Source organism: Hyla sarda, unplaced genomic scaffold (genome assembly GCF_029499605.1).
Source record: "Hyla sarda isolate aHylSar1 unplaced genomic scaffold, aHylSar1.hap1 scaffold_300, whole genome shotgun sequence".
NCBI classification, from domain to species: domain Eukaryota; kingdom Metazoa; phylum Chordata; class Amphibia; order Anura; family Hylidae; genus Hyla; species Hyla sarda.
In genome coordinates, this window is record NW_026609716.1 from 342314 (window position 1) to 350764 (window position 8451).

The following is an 8451-nucleotide window of genomic DNA, read 5'->3' on the forward strand; positions in this document are numbered from 1 at the left end:
TTACTCCTCCTACTTGCATGTGACACTGTGGGCTTAGGATCTGCATAGGAAACACACACACAAGCACACACCTACCTTTGTTGCCTGCAGATGCCTCCTTGGCTGTCCCCAAACGGTATCAAACCAACACCCACGGGAAGCTGTAAGCATAGAGGACATGCCTGCACCCCATTGGACTTACCTGTGTGGGTTAAATCCGGGTTATTTGACAACCTATGGCGGTGATGGTTCTGCTCAGGCAGAGCAGTGCTGATGCTCCTCATAAAGCTGTCGCTGCTGTGAAGGTTCTAGGTGACATCACAATCCCTATGGTTACATACACGACAAAGCTGGGTTGTTGTTGTTTACACTCTGCAAGGCCTGTGGAAGTGAGTGACATCATAGCACTGTAGTTCTGAGGGTTCTAGATGGATGCAACAATCTCCTGTTGCTTCTATGAAGGCCATAATAGACGACATCACCAAACAGCTCCATAGTCACATACACAGCAAAGGAGAGATGTTGTTTACACCTAGTGATGTCAGTGGTATTGAGTGACATCACAGCACAGTGCTAAGGCTCCTGGGCCTGGACACAGCAGCGGCTGCAATATCTCAACGGAGAATACGTTTATATATATGTGTGTGTGTGCGCGAGTATATATATATATATATATTATATATATATATATATATATATATATATATATATATATTTCTCCGCCGAAATCACTTTTAAACCCATTTCCACCTTTTTTTCCCTTCTCTTCCTCTTACTTTTTTTTTCACGTTTTTTTACGTTTTTCTCCTTTTCGCCTCTTTTCTGGGCGTATTATTCTTCTTTTTCTTCTTTTTTTTCGTCTAATGCATACCCCATCAGTGCAGCAATGCTTATTCAATACCGCCAGCAGATGGAGACACTGGGGGATAATTTTCTAAGGATTTATACTGATTTTTCCTGTCTGAATTTGTCGCACAGAAAGTTGCAGGCCAAATATGTGTGACATTTCTGCGACTTTAGCTTCTAGAGCATTTTTACAACATTATACATAGGTGCTGAATACATAAAAAGCGACCTGTTCAGCGACAGACAAGTCGCATCGGCTGAAAGTAGGCCAGAATGTCAGTCCATGTTGGAGCAGGTTTAGATACAGTCTAAAGCATAGATCTCAAAGTCTGTGCACAGAATTTAGCAAGGGCCTCGCACCTTCTGATGCATCAGGTAGGTGCACTATAGCATAGCCTAACCCTCTGTACTTTGGTCTATATTGATGCGGGACATAGACAGCCAGCTGATGACCAATCCATTAGTGCAATGGATGGCTGGAAGCATTTGTCTTTGCCTTTGCAATACCACAGAAGCAATGCATGGTCAATGTACAGCAATGACACACCTGTGTGAACAGCCAGGAGACCCCCCCATGTTATGTTACATAGTTACATAGTTAGTACGGTCGAAAAAAGACATATGTCCATCAAGTTCAACCAGGGAATTAAGGGGTAGGGGTGTGGCGCGATATTGGGGAAGGGATGAGATTTTATATTTCTTCATAAGCATTAATCTTATTTTGTCAATTAGGAACATTCAGCACCCACCCGCTATCAAGGCAGCTGCCTATCATGTCATGCCCTACCTGCACAGGTGTGCTGGCTACTCAAATGATCCAATTAAGGAGGCCATTTAGTCAGCAGCAGCAGAAGTCCTGTGCCTGGACGCTCCAACAGCGGCCAGACACAAGCAGAAGCAGCAGAAGCAGCAGCAGCACCACCTTTTGTTTTTTGGCTGCAGCAGCAGCAGCAGCAGCAGCAAGGCCCACAGGGCTGGCTAGCTGGCTAGCCAGCAAGCAGGTAGCAATGAAAGTAGGAATCTTTCTTTTAACCCTGTAAGGGGGTGGTGCACTGTACCCGAAGATACTGCCATATCGGGTCAATGCATAGGGCGACGGAAGCAAGCTTCGAAATCGGCCCCCGTTCTCAAAAATCCATTTAATATATGGTCCCCAGATAGGGGACGTATCAGATATTAAACTGATAAGAACAGATTTTTTTTTTTTTTTTTTTTTATCTAAAGCCGAGGAACGTGCTTTCGATTCACCCAAAGTGCAAGAAAAAGTGCAAACGTGTTACACTAAAAAAAAACGTGCACAAAGGATGCGGTCTATCGCAAGCCCTTCTCCGATAGGAGAGAGGCCCCCCAACAAACCTTACCCTTCGCCTCCGGACCAAAAGGTACCTGCGAGGTTCCAGGTTCGATGTCCCTTTTCGCCGAAGCTACTAGGGGACCACAAATGCTCCCGGCATCCCCCTTGGCGTTAGCCAAGGTATCTGCCCGCAGAGCCGATTACGGTAGGTACCCTGCCAAAGCAGGAGTACCCGGGGTGTTTGCAGGGAGGTGCGGAACCTAATGGCCACACACACCTCCCCTAGACCGCCAGGAGGGACACCCAGAAGGGCTACCGCATCCTGACAAATCCTGTGAACACACAACACGCAAAAAGTGACACAGTGAGACAAAAAAGAAATAAATAAGTGAATGTGTGCAGATATACTGCCCGGACATCCGGCCGGATCTATAAAAATTTCTCTGATCCTAGCCAGAAGGCCGGGAATCAAGAGGTGAGTGCCACAAGGTGAAGAGATTATGGTGCCCGTGCTTCAACTCAGTGAGTCTATTCTCCCAGTGAGTTTCGGCACCTCGGGGTCACCACTCCCCGAGGCACAAAAGTACCTCGGCTCTAGACCCTCTCAGCCTCATGGCGAGACCCGAAGGGAACAGGTCACATCGGGGCAGCCGTCGAGCTGATTCCTCAGAACCAGCCCCGGAAAGCCCTGGTACACCTGCATCCTCCATGCAGCACCCATCCCCACCAGCATGAAAACTGATAAGAACAGATACTACACTTGATCTTAGCCAAAAGGCCGAGAAGCGATAACCGTGAAAGGGGCGGGCCCAACAAGGTCCCCTTCATGGGCACTATCACTGCTTGCTGTCAGGGAGGCTGCCAGACAATTTTCCATGCACACTCTGGGCTGGGGGGCAGTCAACCACCAGTACACACAGCAGAACCTAAACCCATACCATTATTGCTAAGCAGCAAGACAGGGGCCCATTGCACTCCCACGGGGCCTTTTTAAATGCAATCCATAACCCGGATTTGCCAGGAACCCTTCTTACTCCTCCTACTTGCATGTGACACTGGGCTTAGGATCTGCATAGGAAACACACACACAAGCACACACCTACCTTTGTTGCCTGCAGATGCCTCCTTGGCTGTCCCCAAACGGTATCAAACCAACACCCACGGGAAGCTGTAAGCATAGAGGACATGCCTGCACCCCATTGGACTTACCTGTGTGGGTTAAATCCGGGTTATTTGACAACCTATGGCGGTGATGGTTCTGCTCAGGCAGAGCAGTGCTGATGCTCCTCATAAAGCTGTCGCTGCTGTGAAGGTTCTAGGTGACATCACAATCCCTATGGTTACATACACGACAAAGCTGGGTTGTTGTTGTTTACACTCTGCAAGGCCTGTGGAAGTGAGTGACATCATAGCACTGTAGTTCTGAGGGTTCTAGATGGATGCAACAATCTCCTGTTGCTTCTATGAAGGCCATAATAGACGACATCACCAAACAGCTCCATAGTCACATACACAGCAAAGGAGAGATGTTGTTTACACCTAGTGATGTCAGTGGTATTGAGTGACATCACAGCACAGTGCTAAGGCTCCTGGGCCTGGACACAGCAGCGGCTGCAATATCTCAACGGAGAATACGTTTATATATATGTGTGTGTGTGCGCGTATATATATATATATATATATATATATATATATATATATATATATTTCTCCGCCGAAATCACTTTTAAACCCATTTCCACCTTTTTTTCCCTTCTCTTCCTCTTACTTTTTTTTCACGTTTTTTTACGTTTTTCTCCTTTTCGCCTCTTTTCTGGGCGTATTATTCTTCTTTTTCTTCTTTTTTTTCGTCTAATGCATACCCCATCAGTGCAGCAATGCTTATTCAATACCGCCAGCAGATGGAGACACTGGGGGATAATTTTCTAAGGATTTATACTGATTTTTCCTGTCTGAATTTGTCGCACAGAAAGTTGCAGGCCAAATATGTGTGACATTTCTGCGACTTTAGCTTCTAGAGCATTTTTACAACATTATACATAGGTGCTGAATACATAAAAAGCGACTGTTCAGCGACAGACAAGTCGCATCGGCTGAAAGTAGGCCAGAATGTCAGTCCATGTTGGAGCAGGTTTAGATACAGTCTAAAGCATAGATCTCAAAGTCTGTGCACAGAATTTAGCAAGGGCCTCGCACCTTCTGATGCATCAGGTAGGTGCACTATAGCATAGCCTAACCCTCTGTACTTTGGTCTATATTGATGCGGGACATAGACAGCCAGCTGATGACCAATCCATTAGTGCAATGGATGGCTGGAAGCATTTGTCTTTGCCTTTGCAATACCACAGAAGCAATGCATGGTCAATGTACAGCAATGACACACCTGTGTGAACAGCCAGGAGACCCCCCCATGTTATGTTACATAGTTACATAGTTAGTACGGTCGAAAAAAGACATATGTCCATCAAGTTCAACCAGGGAATTAAGGGGTAGGGGTGTGGCGCGATATTGGGGAAGGGATGAGATTTTATATTTCTTCATAAGCATTAATCTTATTTTGTCAATTAGGAACATTCAGCACCCACCCGCTATCAAGGCAGCTGCCTATCATGTCATGCCCTACCTGCACAGGTGTGCTGGCTACTCAAATGATCCAATTAAGGAGGCCATTTAGTCAGCAGCAGCAGAAGTCCTGTGCCTGGACGCTCCAACAGCGGCCAGACACAAGCAGAAGCAGCAGAAGCAGCAGCAGCACCACCTTTTGTTTTTTGGCTGCAGCAGCAGCAGCAGCAGCAGCAAGGCCCACAGGGCTGGCTAGCTGGCTAGCCAGCAAGCAGGTAGCAATGAAAGTAGGAATCTTTCTTTTTAACCCTGTAAGGGGGGTGGTGCACTGTACCCGAAGATACTGCCATATCGGGTCAATGCATAGGGCGACGGAAGCAAGCTTCGAAATCGGCCCCCGTTCTCAAAAATCCATTTAATATATGGTCCCCAGATAGGGGACGTATCAGATATTAAACTGATAAGAACAGATACTACACTTGATCCTTAGCCAAAAGGCCGAGAAGCGATAACCGTGAAAGGGGCGGGCCCAACAAGGTCCCCTTCATGGGCACTATCACTGCTTGCTGTCAGGGAGGCTGCCAGACAATTTTCCATGCACACTCTGGGCTGGGGGGCAGTCAACCACCAGTACACACAGCAGAACCTAAACCCATACCATTATTGCTAAGCAGCAAGACAGGGGCCCATTGCACTCCCACGGGGCCTTTTTAAATGCAATCCATAACCCGGATTTGCCAGGAACCCTTCTTACTCCTCCTACTTGCATGTGACACTGGGCTTAGGATCTGCATAGGAAACACACACACAAGCACACACCTACCTTTGTTGCCTGCAGATGCCTCCTTGGCTGTCCCCAAACGGTATCAAACCAACACCCACGGGAAGCTGTAAGCATAGAGGACATGCCTGCACCCCATTGGACTTACCTGTGTGGGTTAAATCCGGGTTATTTGACAACCTATGGCGGTGATGGTTCTGCTCAGGCAGAGCAGTGCTGATGCTCCTCATAAAGCTGTCGCTGCTGTGAAGGTTCTAGGTGACATCACAATCCCTATGGTTACATACACGACAAAGCTGGGTTGTTGTTGTTTACACTCTGCAAGGCCTGTGGAAGTGAGTGACATCATAGCACTGTAGTTCTGAGGGTTCTAGATGGATGCAACAATCTCCTGTTGCTTCTATGAAGGCCATAATAGACGACATCACCAAACAGCTCCATAGTCACATACACAGCAAAGGAGAGATGTTGTTTACACCTAGTGATGTCAGTGGTATTGAGTGACATCACAGCACAGTGCTAAGGCTCCTGGGCCTGGACACAGCAGCGGCTGCAATATCTCAACGGAGAATACGTTTATATATATGTGTGTGTGTGCGCGTATATATATATATTATATATATATATATATATATATATATATATTTCTCCGCCGAAATCACTTTTAAACCCATTTCCACCTTTTTTTCCCTTCTCTTCCTCTTACTTTTTTTTCACGTTTTTTTACGTTTTTCTCCTTTCGCCTCTTTTCTGGGCGTATTATTCTTCTTTTTCTTCTTTTTTTTCGTCTAATGCATACCCCATCAGTGCAGCAATGCTTATTCAATACCGCCAGCAGATGGAGACACTGGGGGGATAATTTTCTAAGGATTTATACTGATTTTTCCTGTCTGAATTTGTCGCACAGAAAGTTGCAGGCCAAATATGTGTGACATTTCTGCGACTTTAGCTTCTAGAGCATTTTTACAACATTATACATAGGTGCTGAATACATAAAAAGCGACTGTTCAGCGACAGACAAGTCGCATCGGCTGAAAGTAGGCCAGAATGTCAGTCCATGTTGGAGCAGGTTTAGATACAGTCTAAAGCATAGATCTCAAAGTCTGTGCACAGAATTTAGCAAGGGCCTCGCACCTTCTGATGCATCAGGTAGGTGCACTATAGCATAGCCTAACCCTCTGTACTTTGGTCTATATTGATGCGGGACATAGACAGCCAGCTGATGACCAATCCATTAGTGCAATGGATGGCTGGAAGCATTTGTCTTTGCCTTTGCAATACCACAGAAGCAATGCATGGTCAATGTACAGCAATGACACACCTGTGTGAACAGCCAGGAGACCCCCCCATGTTATGTTACATAGTTACATAGTTAGTACGGTCGAAAAAAGACATATGTCCATCAAGTTCAACCAGGGAATTAAGGGGTAGGGGTGTGGCGCGATATTGGGGAAGGGATGAGATTTTATATTTCTTCATAAGCATTAATCTTATTTTGTCAATTAGGAACATTCAGCACCCACCCGCTATCAAGGCAGCTGCCTATCATGTCATGCCCTACCTGCACAGGTGTGCTGGCTACTCAAATGATCCAATTAAGGAGGCCATTTAGTCAGCAGCAGCAGAAGTCCTGTGCCTGGACGCTCCAACAGCGGCCAGACACAAGCAGAAGCAGCAGAAGCAGCAGCAGCACCACCTTTTGTTTTTTGGCTGCAGCAGCAGCAGCAGCAGCAGCAAGGCCCACAGGGCTGGCTAGCTGGCTAGCCAGCAAGCAGGTAGCAATGAAAGTAGGAATCTTTCTTTTTAACCCTGTAAGGGGGTGGTGCACTGTACCCGAAGATACTGCCATATCGGGTCAATGCATAGGGCGACGGAAGCAAGCTTCGAAATCGGCCCCCGTTCTCAAAAATCCATTTAATATATGGTCCCCAGATAGGGGACGTATCAGATATTAAACTGATGCACTTGATCTTAGCCAAAAGGCCGAGAAGCGATAACCGTGAAAGGGGCGGGCCCAACAAGGTCCCCTTCATGGGCACTATCACTGCTTGCTGTCAGGGAGGCTGCCAGACAATTTTCCATGCACACTCTGGGCTGGGGGGCAGTCAACCACCAGTACACACAGCAGAACCTAAACCCATACCATTATTGCTAAGCAGCAAGACAGGGGCCCATTGCACTCCCACGGGGCCTTTTTAAATGCAATCCATAACCCGGATTTGCCAGGAACCCTTCTTACTCCTCCTACTTGCATGTGACACTGGGCTTAGGATCTGCATAGGAAACACACACACAAGCACACACCTACCTTTGTTGCCTGCAGATGCCTCCTTGGCTGTCCCCAAACGGTATCAAACCAACACCCACGGGAAGCTGTAAGCATAGAGGACATGCCTGCACCCCATTGGACTTACCTGTGTGGGTTAAATCCGGGTTATTTGACAACCTATGGCGGTGATGGTTCTGCTCAGGCAGAGCAGTGCTGATGCTCCTCATAAAGCTGTCGCTGCTGTGAAGGTTCTAGGTGACATCACAATCCCTATGGTTACATACACGACAAAGCTGGGTTGTTGTTGTTTACACTCTGCAAGGCCTGTGGAAGTGAGTGACATCATAGCACTGTAGTTCTGAGGGTTCTAGATGGATGCAACAATCTCCTGTTGCTTCTATGAAGGCCATAATAGACGACATCACCAAACAGCTCCATAGTCACATACACAGCAAAGGAGAGATGTTGTTTACACCTAGTGATGTCAGTGGTATTGAGTGACATCACAGCACAGTGCTAAGGCTCCTGGGCCTGGACACAGCAGCGGCTGCAATATCTCAACGGAGAATACGTTTATATATATGTGTGTGTGTGCGCGTATATATATATATATATATATATATATATATATATATATATATATATATTTCTCCGCCGAAATCACTTTTAAACCCATTTCCACCTTTTTTTCCCTTCTCTTCCTCTTACTTTTTTTTCACG

General features: G+C 46.6%; 2 non-coding genes and 2 pseudogenes across 2 annotated transcripts; all 4 read right to left on the bottom strand.

Annotated features, from left to right (window-relative positions):
- Positions 1 to 1867: 1867 nt before the first annotated feature.
- Positions 1868 to 2054, bottom strand: LOC130327575 (U2 spliceosomal RNA). Its single transcript, XR_008871937.1, has one exon. It is a non-coding gene; the product is annotated as a U2 spliceosomal RNA (small nuclear RNA).
- Positions 2055 to 2749: 695 nt separating this feature from the next.
- LOC130327579 (U2 spliceosomal RNA) lies at positions 2750 to 2909 on the bottom strand (annotated as a pseudogene).
- A 2090-nt stretch (positions 2910 to 4999) lies between these two features.
- Positions 5000 to 5191, bottom strand: LOC130327559 (U2 spliceosomal RNA). The gene has a single exon (XR_008871924.1). It is a non-coding gene; the product is annotated as a U2 spliceosomal RNA (small nuclear RNA).
- Positions 5192 to 7279: 2088 nt separating this feature from the next.
- LOC130327565 (U2 spliceosomal RNA) lies at positions 7280 to 7457 on the bottom strand (annotated as a pseudogene).
- Positions 7458 to 8451: the final 994 nt, after the last annotated feature.